We start from the raw sequence: 14,567 nt of genomic DNA, 5'->3' as shown, positions 1-14,567 counted from the left end.
CACTTAGCTGGCACCGAGGACCAGCAACAAAATAATAACTAGTTGAGTCAGTCCCGGTAGGGCTCAGATAATCCATGCAGTGCTTTGTGTAAGTGGTTGACAAACTTTTTCTGGGGGAAAAAGTCTTTGTGGGCTGCAGGGTGTCCATTATAACCGCTCTATCATGTGAAGGCAGCCGCAGACCACGACGCAAGGAACGGGCTTGGCTGGGTGTGGTCGGTCCTCAGACATCCGTTTGCCTTCGCTGTTCTATGCTATGATCTCACTTACTCTCCTTCCTAGGAGAGGATGAGGTTTGCTCAGATGTCACCTCCTCCGTGAGGCCTTCTTTGACTATTTAAAATGAAACTAAACTCAAGGCATTCTTCAGCCTGTTTTCCTGCTTTATTTTTTCTCCCACAACTCATATCGTATCTCATATATATATATATAATATTTTATTTATTTATTCATGACAGAGGCAGAGACATGGGCAGAGGGATAAGCAGGTCCATGCAGGTAGCCCAATGTGGGACTTGATCCCAGGACCCCGGGATCATGACCTGAGCCAAAGGCAGATGCTCAACCACTGAGCCACCCAGGCGCTCCATATTTTTTAATGTATTTTTGCTTCTGTAGGTTGCTGATCATAACACTACCATTGCCACCAGACACACACACACACACACACACACACACACACACACCTGCCACTAGAAGGTAGCTCCATAAGGACAGAGATTTTCCCTGTTGTCTTCGTCGCCTGCATTTCTGGTGGATTTCTGGTGTCTAGCAGGGAGCCTGGCACATAACAAGAATGAATGGTCCTGTGAGGTCAGTGCTGTTAATATTCCCATTTTTCAGATGAGGAAACTAAGGAGCAAGAAACCTATAGGAACTGTCCAAAGTCATCCAGCTGGAATGTGCTCTTGAGCCCATACTGGAGTCCATGAGAGGTTTTATTCATTTACTGTTTTCACTATACAAATTTATTTTAAAAAATTAAACCCTTTTCACAAGCTGGTAGAGTAGGAGGTCCTGTGCATGTAAAGGTACTGGCTCAGAGAAGTAACTTGTCTCAGTAGTTAGGTGGCTAGCAAGCGGTGAAGTTGGAACTCCTTTCATCAAAGTGCATTTGATGCCTGGCTGAGAGGTGGGCAGTTCGGGGCTTGCCTCTTGCCAGCTTTTGACTTACCTGTGTGAGCAGGATGAAATCAGGGTCTCCATGATCACACTTGGGGTGCCTAAGGGCACTCCTTACAGAAGAGTCTCCCACTGTTCCTTCTCCCACCCTTGTGCTGCCTTTGCCCCCCAACACCAGCAGTTTCTCCCCATCCCCTATTGCCCCCACTTCCCTCTACCTGGAGCACCTCTTCTGCTCAGATTCTCTGCATCCTTGAAGAAAGGCTGAAAAAGATAGAACCTTTTGGCAGGTGCTGTCTGGGGCTGCCCTTCAGAAGCAAGCCCCTTTGCTTTTCAGAAGCAAAGCTTGAAGCCCTTTTCCTCTAGAAAGAGAGAAGAGGTGAAGACCATATGGGGCAAGATCCCTCAATCCTGCCACACCCTGTGGGGAGCCTGAGGGTACCTGAGAACATATGATGGCCTCCAGCCACCTTCTCTACCTGGAGAACAAAGTTTGAAGTTCCCTCGCAGATAATCCAGAATTCCACGCATGCAACCCTAAGAAGCTTAGGGATTATGATGATTAATTTTATTTGTCAACTTGGCGAGACCATGATACCCAGTGTTTGGTCAAATTCCAACTCTTCCCTGGGTCTCTCGCCTGCCAACCAGCCTGCCCTGTAGATTTCAGACTTGCCAGTCCCCACTCTTGTGCGAGCCAATTCCACAAAACAAATCTCTCTCTCTCTCTCTCTCTCTCTGTGTGTGTGTGTGTGTGTGTGTGTGTGAATCTATCTATATATGTCCTATTGGTTTTCTGACCAACCCCAACACTCAAGTCTGAGTCTTCGTTTAACAGAGAGCAGCGACCAAGGCCCAAGAGGGCAGGTAAATTCTCCACTGTCACACAACAAATAAATAACGAAGCTTGGGTCATTCACAAAGCTAGGTTAGACCTCTTGCCCTGTGGTGAAGGGCCAGGGTCCTCCCTGGGCACTTCCAGGCCTCTCGGTCAGCTGGAGGGCAGAGGTCACAAGTGTTCTGAGGAAAATCACCTCCTCTGCAGAGGTGGGTGGGCGGGAAATTAGAATCAAAAATTCAGTGTGAAAATACAGAAATCTAGTTGTGGAGCCAATTTTCCATCACACTTAGCAACTCCATTTGATGTGATAGTTTGCTAATAAAACATGAGCATTACGGTAACATAATATTTTAAGTATCCATTAACTAATACGTAAATATAATGGAACCTTATGGAAATATACTTAAGCTGTCACCAACACCCCTAATGTAATATGCATGATTTCCAAGGCTATTTATAACTCCTTGGGTTCACTCTCTCACCACTGACTTCATTGGCTCAATTAAAAGAGGATCTTGTTTTCTCTCCCAGCCCCTGTGTCAATACACTCACCCCCTTGGCCCTCTCCTCCAGGTAGCGCGTGGGCCTGGCCAACACCCGTTCGCCTCACAAGCACTGGACGCGTGCCTGCTGTGGACGGGACACAGCCTGCGGGCGGGGAGCCGAGAATCTGGCAGACACGTGCCACGTGGATGACAACACTGGTCAAAGAGCAACGGCAGGGGTATGAGAGGGCAGAGCAGGGAAGGCCCTCAGGGGAAGTGAGGGGTCAGCAAGTGCCAGACCCAGGCATGAAGATCAGAGGATGCTCCTTCTGGGTACACAGTGGGGTCCAGATGCCGACAGCAGAGATCCCGAGGGGCAGAGGGTGGGAGGCTGCAGAAGGTGAGGCAGCAGGAAGAGACTCCCCTCTAAAGGGCCAGAGCAGGCACTGGGGGCCGTGCAAGGGTCTGAAGAGCTGTTTGTGCTCCCGCCAACACTCTGACACACCCAAGTGGTCAGGTCCCTGGTCTTCCACATCAGCTGGATGCCGGACAATTCAGTCCGGTTCTGACACTACCCTGAGCTAGCACCAGACTCCACAGGTTAAGGGCTTGGCCCTACAGGAAAGTCCCCAGACCCCCGTCAAAAGTACTGGATCCCCAGGGCACCCCACTTCTGCCCGACTTGGCCACAAAGGATAGGGGGTTCTCACAACCCCCTCCTCAGTTTTGACAACTTGCTAGAATGGCTCACAAGACTCAGGGAAATACCTTACTTATAATTACTGGTTTGTTAGGATATAACCCAAGAAGAGCCAGATGGAAGAGAAGCATAGGGTAAGGTATGGGGTGGTGGCCATACAGATTCCGTGACCTCTCCAGACACACCACCCTCCCAGCACCTCCACGTGTTCACCAACCCAAAAGCCCTCCGAGCCTTGTTCAAGAGTTTTTATAGAGCAAAATCTCTGGAGGCCAGTAGGTGGGGCTGAAAGCTCCAGCCCTCCAAACACTTGGCCTTCCTGATGATCAGCCCCATTCTGAGACTGTCAGGGGCCTCCACCGCAAGTCACCTCACTGCTGTAAATCCAAGCTTGCAGACCTGGATGCCTTATGAATAACAAAAGACACTCCTGTCACTCAGGAAATTCCAAGGGTTTTAGGAGCTCTGTGCCAGGAATCAGAGACAAGGACCAAATACATTGGTGGCTTGTACCACAAATGGACTTACTTTCCATCATCAATAGTGTTCTAAACCTAGGGAAGGAGAAAAAACATCAGGAGATGCCCACAACCAACTCCATCTGTGGGTTGTGTCCTGAGATGTGTTTGAAAGGATTCCCACCTATGGCACCTTGGTCACCCCCTCTCTGGGGCTCAATGTCTGTGAATCTGGCGTTGGGGTAGAGCTGTAAGGGCCTTCCACATCAAACTCTCCCGAAGGGCTTTAGGAGCCCTGCCTCTGCCCCCACAGCCACCATACTCAGCAGCTCAGGATGGAATTGGGAGGAGACATGGGTGCTAACATCTAGTAAATCTTCACCTGCAAAGTATATAGCAGGAATCCCCACAGAGGCATCTCTGCCTTGAGCTGAGCGATGCCTCTTCCATGCATCTTACACATATCGGGGTTTCAAAGCTTTTGGTTTGGGATTCCCCATAAGCAACCCCAAAGACATTGATTGGAGAACAAGTGCTTTGTTTAGGAAGTGAAAAACAAATGTAGGGTGCGTTATTTAGCTAGTGGCCAAGGTGGCAACCAGAGTATAATCCCCCTGGGATCTCCAGAAAATGAGGCAAAGCTCTGCCATAGAGTTATCCTACCAAGGGGTGCAGAAGCTGGGACATTGCAGGCCAAATCTTATCAGTCACTAGTGAAGGGTAGCTCCCAAAGGGTGCTGATTAGATTTGGAGTGTGTCTAGCCCGCTCTGTACACAGCCAGAGCAGCCTTCCCAAGTTTTAAAGAACAGCTCTACGCAAAACAATTCAGATACTGGCAGTTGGGAGTTGGTCAAGGCAAGAAAACATGATAAGGCCTGCAGGATAAGTGTAGAACACCAACAGGAGCTAAAAAACAACACTTCCAAAAGATTACACAATCTCACTGGATTCTTGAAGGGTTTGCTTGAAGGAGGCAAAGGATAAATAATTGACAATCTTCATTGGACAAATGAGGCCGTGTGGTTTCAAGACGAGGCTGGCTTTTCCCTTCCTGGACAGTTTTCTTCTTCTCCTTTTGGCTTCAGTGTGTCTCTTTTAGGTAAAAGTATCTCCTTCGTGTAACCGTTTGCTTTGTTGACAGGTTGTTCATCTTGGAATCCCAAGAATCTATTATAAACCCTAAGATCGATGGGGATGTTTGTTACTGCAGCATGTCCTGATTTATCCTGACTGATACAGCTATATGAAAAGAATGCTGACCTTTAAAGTAAAAGCAATTAGATAAGAAATAGCAAAGAACACATAGATATGACAAAAAGTAGGACAATAGTCTGCAACTAACTGGAATTTGTGAAGCAAGCAATGCCTTGTGTTAAGAGATCGGTAAGTTTACTCGGAGCCCATTTATTTAAGAAGAGGAGGGACCACTTTGTGTGTTGATTACATCCAGAGGTAAGACATGGAAGAGAAGCTTCAGGCAACCTTCTCAACCCATGGGACACACACTCTGGACTTGTGGGTCCCTGTCTGTGAAACCAATTCTAGTGGACTTGACCATAAGGACTCCTGACTTCCCTATAATGTGCACATCGGAGAGTCTTGAAAGTCCTGAGAGGATGAAATGAGGTAAAACATGTAAATCATGGGCATGTGCCATACTGCATGTCACCACTGTGGGACACACTGTGCTGCGTACTACTGAAAAAGAAAAATATCTGATTAATCTCGGATGCAGTATCAACAATAATGTGAGGCAAAAATTAGACCAGCCTCTTGATGCTTTCAAATTTTTCTTAATGTGTTCCCAGGTATTTGGCAACTTTTCCCGCCTTCCAGTCATTCTTGGCAGATTCTAGATAATTCTTTCATATGTAATATAAAGCAACACAGCTTCATCTCCTTGGGATATATTCCTGTTTTAAGTTCCATAATGCACTTTGTGGTGGCTTTGCAAAAAGATAATGTGTTGCGGTCACTCCAACAATAAGCGTTTGCCTTGCTAATCCCAGCTGCGTGCCGGTCGTTCCTATCTGTGCCTTTCTGCTCACACAGGAACTTTTCATTTCATTGCTGAATCATAGTCTGATCTTTTTGAAGATGCGTAAAATGGCAATTACACTCAGCGCGGGTAGCACAACAATGCAGAGCACTCCATTGAAGTGACAACAATGGGGACGGCTATGACCACGCTCGCCAGGCAATGACAACTGCATCAAGACAGCTACTTGGCCGATGGTTTGAGACATCATCATTTGTGAGATGGGGCCTAATTTCAGAATGTGAAAATGGAAAAAACAAAAAAAGCCGTCTTAGAATTGATGGATAGGGTGGCAAGCGTTCATAATGGAGTAGCTGCTCAACTCAATTTGGGGATTATCACTATTTTTATGGCGGGAGTGCGTGCATGGTGCGGCTGTGGGGCAGGACGCAGGGCCTGTGGAAGGGGTCGGGGATGGCAGGGGCTTGGAGAGAAGAGGCCACTGATCTCCCGGCCCCTGCTTCTGCAGGAATGGCAGACCGCACCCCTTCCAGCCCAACCAGTGTGGACTGAGCACCTACTCTGCACAAGGTACCATGTAGGAGAAGAGAGGCAGGAGGACTAAACATGATGTCACTACTGTCCTCTTGGGCCCATAGACAACGGAGAGACAGACACCTGCACCAGCAACAAGGTGCCCGCGGACAGCAGTTAGCACTAATACAACCAACAATGCACACAAGGGATTAGGGATCCCTGTGGATTCCACCATGGTTCCACCCAGGAAGGCTTCCTGGAGGAGGGGACATGTGACCTGAACTCTTGACAGGGAGGCCTGAAGTGAAGGATGCCAAGGAAAAGGGTGTTGAGCAGTGGTGGCAGGTTGAGCTGAGTTACAGCAAGTATGAACTAGAGACCACAAGCTGGTCTCCATGACTTTAACCACCTGTGGGAAAGCTCTAGAACTAGGTCCAGACCCAAGCCCGTGAGCTAGCCTAGGCTCTGGCTCCGTGTCATGCTGCATATGTACATAGACACACAGAGGCAGACCCATGGGTGGGTGCCTACACAGAGGTTCCCACACCAGCATTGAATGTGTGTGCATATACATGGGGAGGCACACTGGCGTGCTCACAGCTCTCTCGAGAATCATGCACATGTATGTGCACCCAGGTACTTCCACATGCACACGGGAGCATGCACACACAGAGGCACAGCTGTGCGCCCTCACATACAGCCTCCCGCCATTGCTCTTTGGAGTTACCATGCACATGTACACAAACAGGTATGCGTGTGCGGACAGGGGTATGCGGGTACACCCCTACAGGTAGACACACTGATGCACTGTGTCAACTTTTTGCAAAAATAGAAGCGCTGAGTCCCCTTCCTGCATCCCTACCTTGCTAATCTCCCTCTCCCCACACTGACTCTGGGCTTAAGCACGTGACTTGATTTGGTCAATGGGAGAGCAGCAAATGTAATGCAGGCAGAGATTGAAAAGTGTTTGTGCTTTGAGACTTAGTCTTGCTGTCTTTGGAACCTGAGGCTACCATGTGAGCCAGCCTTGGCTAGTTTGCTGGAAGGTGAGAGACCATGTGACCAAGTCATCCCCTGACATCGAGTCAACTGCCATCACCAGAGATGGCGTGCCACTCACTATAGACCATCCCTCAGCAGAGCCACCAGCTTCCACAGACACATGAACAGGCTCCGAAGAAACTCCCAGCCAACCCACAAAATTATGAGAAATATTAAATTATAAATGTTTGTTGCTTTAAGCTGCTAAGTTTTGGGGTGACTTGATACCCAGAACAAGGGAACAGATGTGAGCAGTCACTCACAGGAGCATGCAGATGCTTACCATGCATACACCCCTGCATTACCTATACTTATATGTATACAGAAGCACAGAAAAGTAAACTCACACACACTTTGGTAATCACACTCATGGGCACACACACATATGCTTGCAGAAACAACACATATACACGAGTATGCCTACAGTGTGTGATACAGAACACGCACACGGATCTGTAAACATCCCTGCTTGCTCACTTAGTCGGTCCATACACTGGCCACACTCTATGCACAAGTGAATGGCCATGGGCCAAATTCCACCACTTGCTTCCGGAATCCAGTTGCTAGAAGGAAAGCAATGGTTCTGTGAAGAGTTCTCACCGAGCCTACCCAGAACCTTCAGCCTTGAGGGCACACTGAAGCTCCACTGCTGAGCAGGGGGTAGGAGCATTCTTGGGTTTGCAAGCCCCATCCACCTGACAGGTTGGATGTGAACCTCGAAGCCTTCTCTGTGACCACTTGAGCCATCCATTTTGTTTTCCTCTCATTTCTGGTTGCTAAGCCGTGGACTTGCAGTGCATGGCGATGCTAGTAGACGTCATGGCCTTCACTCCACATGGCTCTTTCTTATCATTCAGAACTGCTCCTACTCTAGAGTCCAGAGGGCCAGGCAGGCTATGCTGCTTGAGGAATGGGTGTCGGCCGAGTCTCTGTCTTGGGGACAGGAGTGCTTGGGGCGGGCAGGTGGTCCAGGCCACTTGCTCTTTCCAGTGCCCCTCACTGCTGTGTATCTCCTAGTAGACATTCATAAACAGGGGTTAAAGCAGACAGGTGGGGACACCTGGGTAGCTCAGTGGTTGAGCATCTGCCTTTGGCCCAGGGCGTGATCCTGGAGACCCGGGATCGAGTCCCCATGTCGGGCTCCCTGCATGGAGCCTGCTTCTCCTCTATCTGCCTGTATCTCTGCCTCTCTCTCTCTCTCTCTGTGTCTCTCATGAATAAATAAATTTTAAAAATAAATAAAATAAATAAAATAAAATAAAATAAAATAAAGCAGACAGTTTCTCTGATCGAGTGGCAGCTCCTCTAATGGCCTCTCCTTCCTATGTTTGCCCCTCTCCTTTGAAAGGTTCTCTGACACTTCCTTGCACTACACATACTTCCACTTTCCTTGGTCTTCTGTGCTTCTACTTCTCCGGGGCCACCCACTTGTTCCTCTCTAGCCCTGTGCCATCACCCTGGCCACTACTGCCAGCATGTGCCTGGGTAATCACAATTATCTCCCAACCGGGCCCTTACACGGGTCATGGCCCCTCCAATGCATTCTTCATCCTGTTGTCAGGACCTTTCTAAAATGCAAAACTGGCCTATGGGTCAAAGGTCCATCAGTGATTCAAGGATAAAGCCAAGCCCCTGAACATGGTCCATGAGGCCCTTAGTGATCAAGTCCTGAGCACCTCTCCACCTGCTCTCTCTCAACCTGGCCCCAGTTGTCCTCTCTGGGTCAGTGCTGGGACCATGTGCACTTGGGTGTGTCCTCATCCACCTGTGGGCCTTTGTGGCTTCAGTCCCAATGGCCTGGCCCTTCTGCAGGTTTCCCTGCTCTGCTCCATTCACCCTTTTGCACACCTGACTGTCCTAACTCAGCTTAGGTGCCACCTCTCCTCCAAGGCTTCCCTGAACTCCAAGGTCTAGTGGCACAGCAGCTTCTGACACTATGCCCAGTACTTATCAAATTGTGTGATGATTACTTGTTTAGTTATTTGGACACCCATGTGTCTTGATTACCATTTTGTCCTGAGGCACTTACCTAGCATAGCACACAGTATGCCTGGAGTCAATGTTTGCAGAAGGAGGAGAGGGAGGGAGGAAGGAAAGAATTTCAGGGGAGAGTGGAGACTGTTTGTCCTTGACCCAGAGTGACACTGATGTTGATGACAGACCTCATTCTCATTCCCTACTAGGAGGATGACACACAGCTCTGGCCCTCTGAGCTACATCTCCTTCTTGGCCATGGCCCTCCCACTCTCCTGACAAATCTCTCATTACTTGCAGTCTGTCTATTCAGCATAGCAGGTGCCGGCTGGCCAGTAGACATGGTGGGTTGTGCACTTCGCATTGGAGAAATCACATAGTACGGGTAGGGGAGGCACGAGGGGAGGACACGGCGTTGGGAAGGGACCAGGCTGAAGCATGTAAACCTCTGTAACATAAGGATCTCAGGTCAGAAATAAATAGGGAGTTTTGAAAGGAAATGCTCTGCTGCTTGTCTGTCCTGGTCAGGAAACCTTTATTGCAGGGCACTATGTGTGAGCAAGGAGGTATCCAGGGGAATGCAGGATGGCTTAGATGTGACCTGTGGCCCCTACCTGTAAGCAATTCCCCGACTAGTGAAGTGTGCCTAAGTCTCACAAGATGAGGAGCAATATGCCAAATACCCACAAGATGAGGAGATGTGTGAGAAGCTCCAGGCGATTGGTGCCAAGTTAGGAGTGGAGATGGTTTCCATCCAACTGGAGGAATGGGAAAGTCATCATCGAAGAGGAAGGGTTTGAGCAGAACAGAATCTGACTAAGCTGTGGTTGAGGGCACAGGACAGGCTCTACTTAGAGGGAATAATAATGCCAGCTGTCATTGATCGAGAGCAAGTTGAGTGAAGCATACTGTACTAGACATTTTCGTGTGAGACTCACAGCAATGCTGAGCATGCACTATCGCTTCCATTTTATAAATAAGGAAACTCTGGTACAGAAGGCAAGCGAGTTGGCTGAGGCAGCTTGTCCTGGAGCCAGGCTCTCAAACAAGGACTTTGTAGCTCTGTAACCTGATATTTCAGTAAGCTACTGCTGCGTAACAAACCATTCCAAAATGAATGGTATAAACACCAATGATCATTTATTATGAGCTCATGGTTTGAGGAGCAACAGGAGTCACCTTGGTGGCTCTCACTTGTGTCTCCCAAGCAGTTTCCACCAGATGGTGACAGCGCTGGAGTCTTTGGATGGGTCCTCGGTTGCACAAGATGTTGACTGGCTCCTGGGCTGGTGGTTAGAACCGAGAGGACTGCTCAGGCTGATCATTTCCACGTGATCTCTCCAGCATGGAGGCTTCAGCATGATGGCTTAAGACTCGAGAGGTATGTGTCCCATGACAGAATGTCAGGTGGGAATGGTATTGCCCTTCATGATCTAGCCTGAGATGTTATCCAGTGTCACTTCTACTGTGTTGCTGCAGCTGAGACAATCATGAAATCGTTCCCTGTCCTCAGGTTCCAGGGGAGGGTGCATCTGCCTTCATACCTTGATGGGAGGACAGCACGGTTCTAGAAGAGTATGCAGGATAGGGAATATTATTCTGATGACCTTCTGGCACTTCTGAGTTCTGTGATGCCCATAAGCCAAGGCCCTAGAAGCAGGGAAGTAAAAAATGCTGTCTGACCTGGAAAGTGGAGCCAGCGTCCAGCTGAGCAGCACCAGGAAGTTTCCCTGGATGGAGCAAGAGTGCAGACAATGGCCAGGAGTCATGAACTAGGTGGTGGAGGGGTCAACAGAGTGGAGGAAAGAGAGGAGAGCAAGGTCGGAGAGTGGGGAGAGACACAGACATCTAAAGTAAGAAGACTTGGGCTTGGGTAACCCTGGGATTTGGTGGTGTCCAGAGCCAAACCAGAGACATCAGAGGGAGAGCTGGTTTGGGACAGTTAACTGGTGCCCTTGTTGAATGAGAGGTAGGGGGAGGGCATGTTGGAAAACTGCCCAGAAGTGGGTAGAATTGTAGGTCTAGACCTTCGACAGTGGACTGGGACTGCATATGCACACTTTAGGGACGTGAGGTGGGATTGGAAGCCATAGTGTGGTTGAGCTGACCAAGGTAGAGAGCGCAGAGCATCAGCAGAAAGATGTCAGAACACCAAGAACTCTGGTGTTTGGAGGGTACCAGAAAGAGAGCAGGAGCAATCAATTGGTCCAAAGAAGGGCCTCAGAAGACCCTTCTGACCCCAAGACTCTAGGAAAACCCTAAGCAGAAGGGCAGGGACAGACTGTCACTTACCCCAAGACCCATCTCTCTCTACTGTAGGACACCCATCAATCCTTTCTTCCTTGGATCCATTGCTGATCATTTCTGTCGGTGTGAATTCTATCCCCGGTCACCTTGGAAGGCCCCATAAAGACAAGCACCATGTCACAGGTCCTTATGCCCTATGACATCAGTAGTGGTCTTGACATGCAGAGCCAAAGTACGCACTCAATGTCGGTTGAGCGAATGTATGTAACAGGTAAAAACGTTGCTGCTCTGAGAGCTGTGGGCCTGACATCTCTGGTCGGCTATCTCCCTCTTGTCTGAGATTCCCTTCACCAAACTCCCCAAAGAAAGTTCCCAACCCGCTATCGCCCCTGATGTTTTCATGGTACTGCAGAGGCCCAGAGAAGGAAGTGGCTTTCGGGGAGGTTATGGTCAGCATCAGAAATGGGCCTGGGAGTGAATGTCCAGTAGGCCAGCTCCGTGCCCAGCGGCGCTTAGCGGTCTAAGGAACCATGGGACGGGAGAGGCCTGTTCCCCAGGAGGACTAACCAGGGGGCTAGCCGGCCTTCCCCACGAAGTGGACGCACACCCCCAGCAAGTAGCCCTGGGGGTGGCGGCCAGGCCTGGACAGGCGATGCCACCGACAGCCAGAGCCAGCCCGGGGGCCGCAGAGCGCCAAGCTGGCCGAGGCCCCGCCCTTGGCAGTGGTGGCGCCTCTGGGAGCTTGCGGCAGGCTGATCTCCTTGCAGACCCTGGGTCCGAGGGCGGAGTGGAGGAAGGGAGACATTGCTGTGGTTTTGCGGCCAAGGAGGGAACATACTTAGGATATTTAGGGGATGGATAGGGAACTGGCCCCACTCCCCCCAGCCTCTGCCTGCCAGAGCTCAGCCACTGGAACATGCCATTTGAGAAATGTCTTCATTTTCTCTCAGTTGCTGGCCAGGTTCCTGCCACACTCATTGAGAGCAGGAAGGCGGGGGATGGGGGGGCCGGAGAGGGAAGGTGAGGGTCATAGGCAGGAGCCAAAGAGGATCGGGGAACTGGTTCTCCAGAGCTCTCCGTGCAAAGCAAACACCATGGGGCCTGCCAAATCTGCCTGCCACATGGTCTGACAGCGCCCCATGCGGCTCCCCAAACCCCGTCCCCCATCCCTCAGGAAGTCACGTCTCACCCTGGCCCGGAGCCCATTGGGGCACACCATGAACCGGGGACCCAACGTGCCCAGCGGGCTCCATCTGTCTAGCCATGTTAGGGAGCCCTGCTCCAAGGACGCCAGTGCAAGAGCCCAGTTAAGCTGGGTGCCTCGCCTGCCAACAGCAACCCTCTCAAATCGGTCTTTATTTTTATAGACCATGGCTTAAAGGCCCCAGCCACTGCGAATCCTGGCTTCCCATGCTTATTTGTAATTTTCAAGCACCTTGATTTATTGCTTGAAAGTCCCTGACTGTATCCATAGACACAGGATTTCAGAAATGTCAGAGCTGGGAAAGAAAATGCCAGAGCTACCTTCCTTCCACTGCCTTATTTACAAATGAAGAAGCCAAGGCCCAAGGAGGCACCCACAGGGACACTTAGACATCTAGAACTAAGCGGTGGGTTGACATAAAAAAATTCTGATATTGGTGGGAGGCAGCTGGTTGCAGGGAGAAGAAATAGGCTTAGGATCAGATGTGTCCTTTTGTTGAACCCTCTCTTGGTCGCTTTAGGGGCATGACCTTGGGAAAGTCACTGACGGGTCAGCCTTCTCATCTGTAAAATGGGAAACATCATGCCCATTAGAGCGTGAGGAGAATGAACAGGGCCCATCATCCGTGGAGACTGGCATGCAGTAGGCGCTCAACAAACGTACCTTCTCTGTCTAGGTGTCAGCTGGACGTGTCTACGTCATGCCCTGTTACTGATTTTGAATAAATTCGAGACCTGGGCATTTCACAGGAGAAGGCTACACCCCATAGGACTCTGTCCTGTGAATGGGACGCGGCTTTCTGGAGACAGCTGGAGCCAGGCCTGGGGACAGAACCTTCCTCCGCAGAGGGCCAACAGCCCCGCAAAGGGGAGGGGGGGTGTCAGAATGCCCGCCCAGCCGCAGTACCCGAGACGTCACCCGATCGGGGTGGATTCGGTGGTGGACCACTCTGCCCAGGCATCGGAAAGTAGACACCTGGCTCCGAGTGTGGAACAGGAGATTTACCTTAAAGATACCCCGGTTGCGGCCCGATAGGGATCAGCTGGCATTTCGTGTGGCCGAAAGAGTGGCAACTGAATACTTTGCCCCGCCTGACCCAGCCCCTGTACCAACGCCATAGATCAATTTCTATTTTTTCCTTTCTTCTGTAAACAGTGGCGCTGGGGCAGGTCTGCCCGGATGGCTTGCCCACAGGCCCGCCCCAGAATCCTTGATCGTCTATGGCAGATAATGCTGGCTTGAATTTGCACCCATCCCAATTTTCATTCACACTGAGCTTTTTTGGCACTTTAGTAATGAAAAAAGAGAAGGGGTGTGGGGGGGAGGTGGGATGTTGGGGGGGGGGGGAGAGCCATCGATATGAAACATCCCGGCTCAGATTCTGTGCAAACAGCTGCTTTGTGTTTGGAATTTGGGGCTTGACTGGGTTTCAAGGCAACCCACAGCACTGAAGCGAGCCTTTCTTCTCTCTGCCAACAGGCGCCCACAAATGCCTAAATTTAGAAGCTGGCAATTGCCCTCATTTAGGATTTTAGGGGAAACTCAGGTAATACAAACTATCTCGGATCAGAAGGGTTTATGAACTCACTTTGTTGATAGAGTCGAGTTGTTTTGCCTGTGGTAGTGGTGGTGGTGGTGGCGGTTAGGGATCTTTTTTGCTTCACCTTTTTCTCAAAAACACAAATGCGATTTCTATCTTGGAAATGAAGTCGACAGACTCTGTTTTGAGACATCCCTTCTCTGGGGATTACCTGGAGCTCGTCTGCCAGGCGCCCCCACAGACGTCTGCACCGTGAACGTCTGCCACGCGTCCCAGGGCTCAGGGCAGCCGGCGGGGCCTGGCTGTCCGGTGCAGAGAGCCTTGCAGGCATATTCCCGCAGAAATGCCTAAAATCATATTTTATAGGAGGTGGTGAAGTTGGAAGGAAAGAAACCCTTGGAGAGAGAACAGCGAAGAAAGAAGAAGAAAAAAGAGAAAA

The sequence above is a fragment of the Canis lupus genome, chromosome 2 (genome assembly GCF_003254725.2).
Source record: "Canis lupus dingo isolate Sandy chromosome 2, ASM325472v2, whole genome shotgun sequence".
NCBI lineage: Eukaryota > Metazoa > Chordata > Mammalia > Carnivora > Canidae > Canis > Canis lupus.
Note: the sequence above shows the minus strand (reverse complement) of the source record.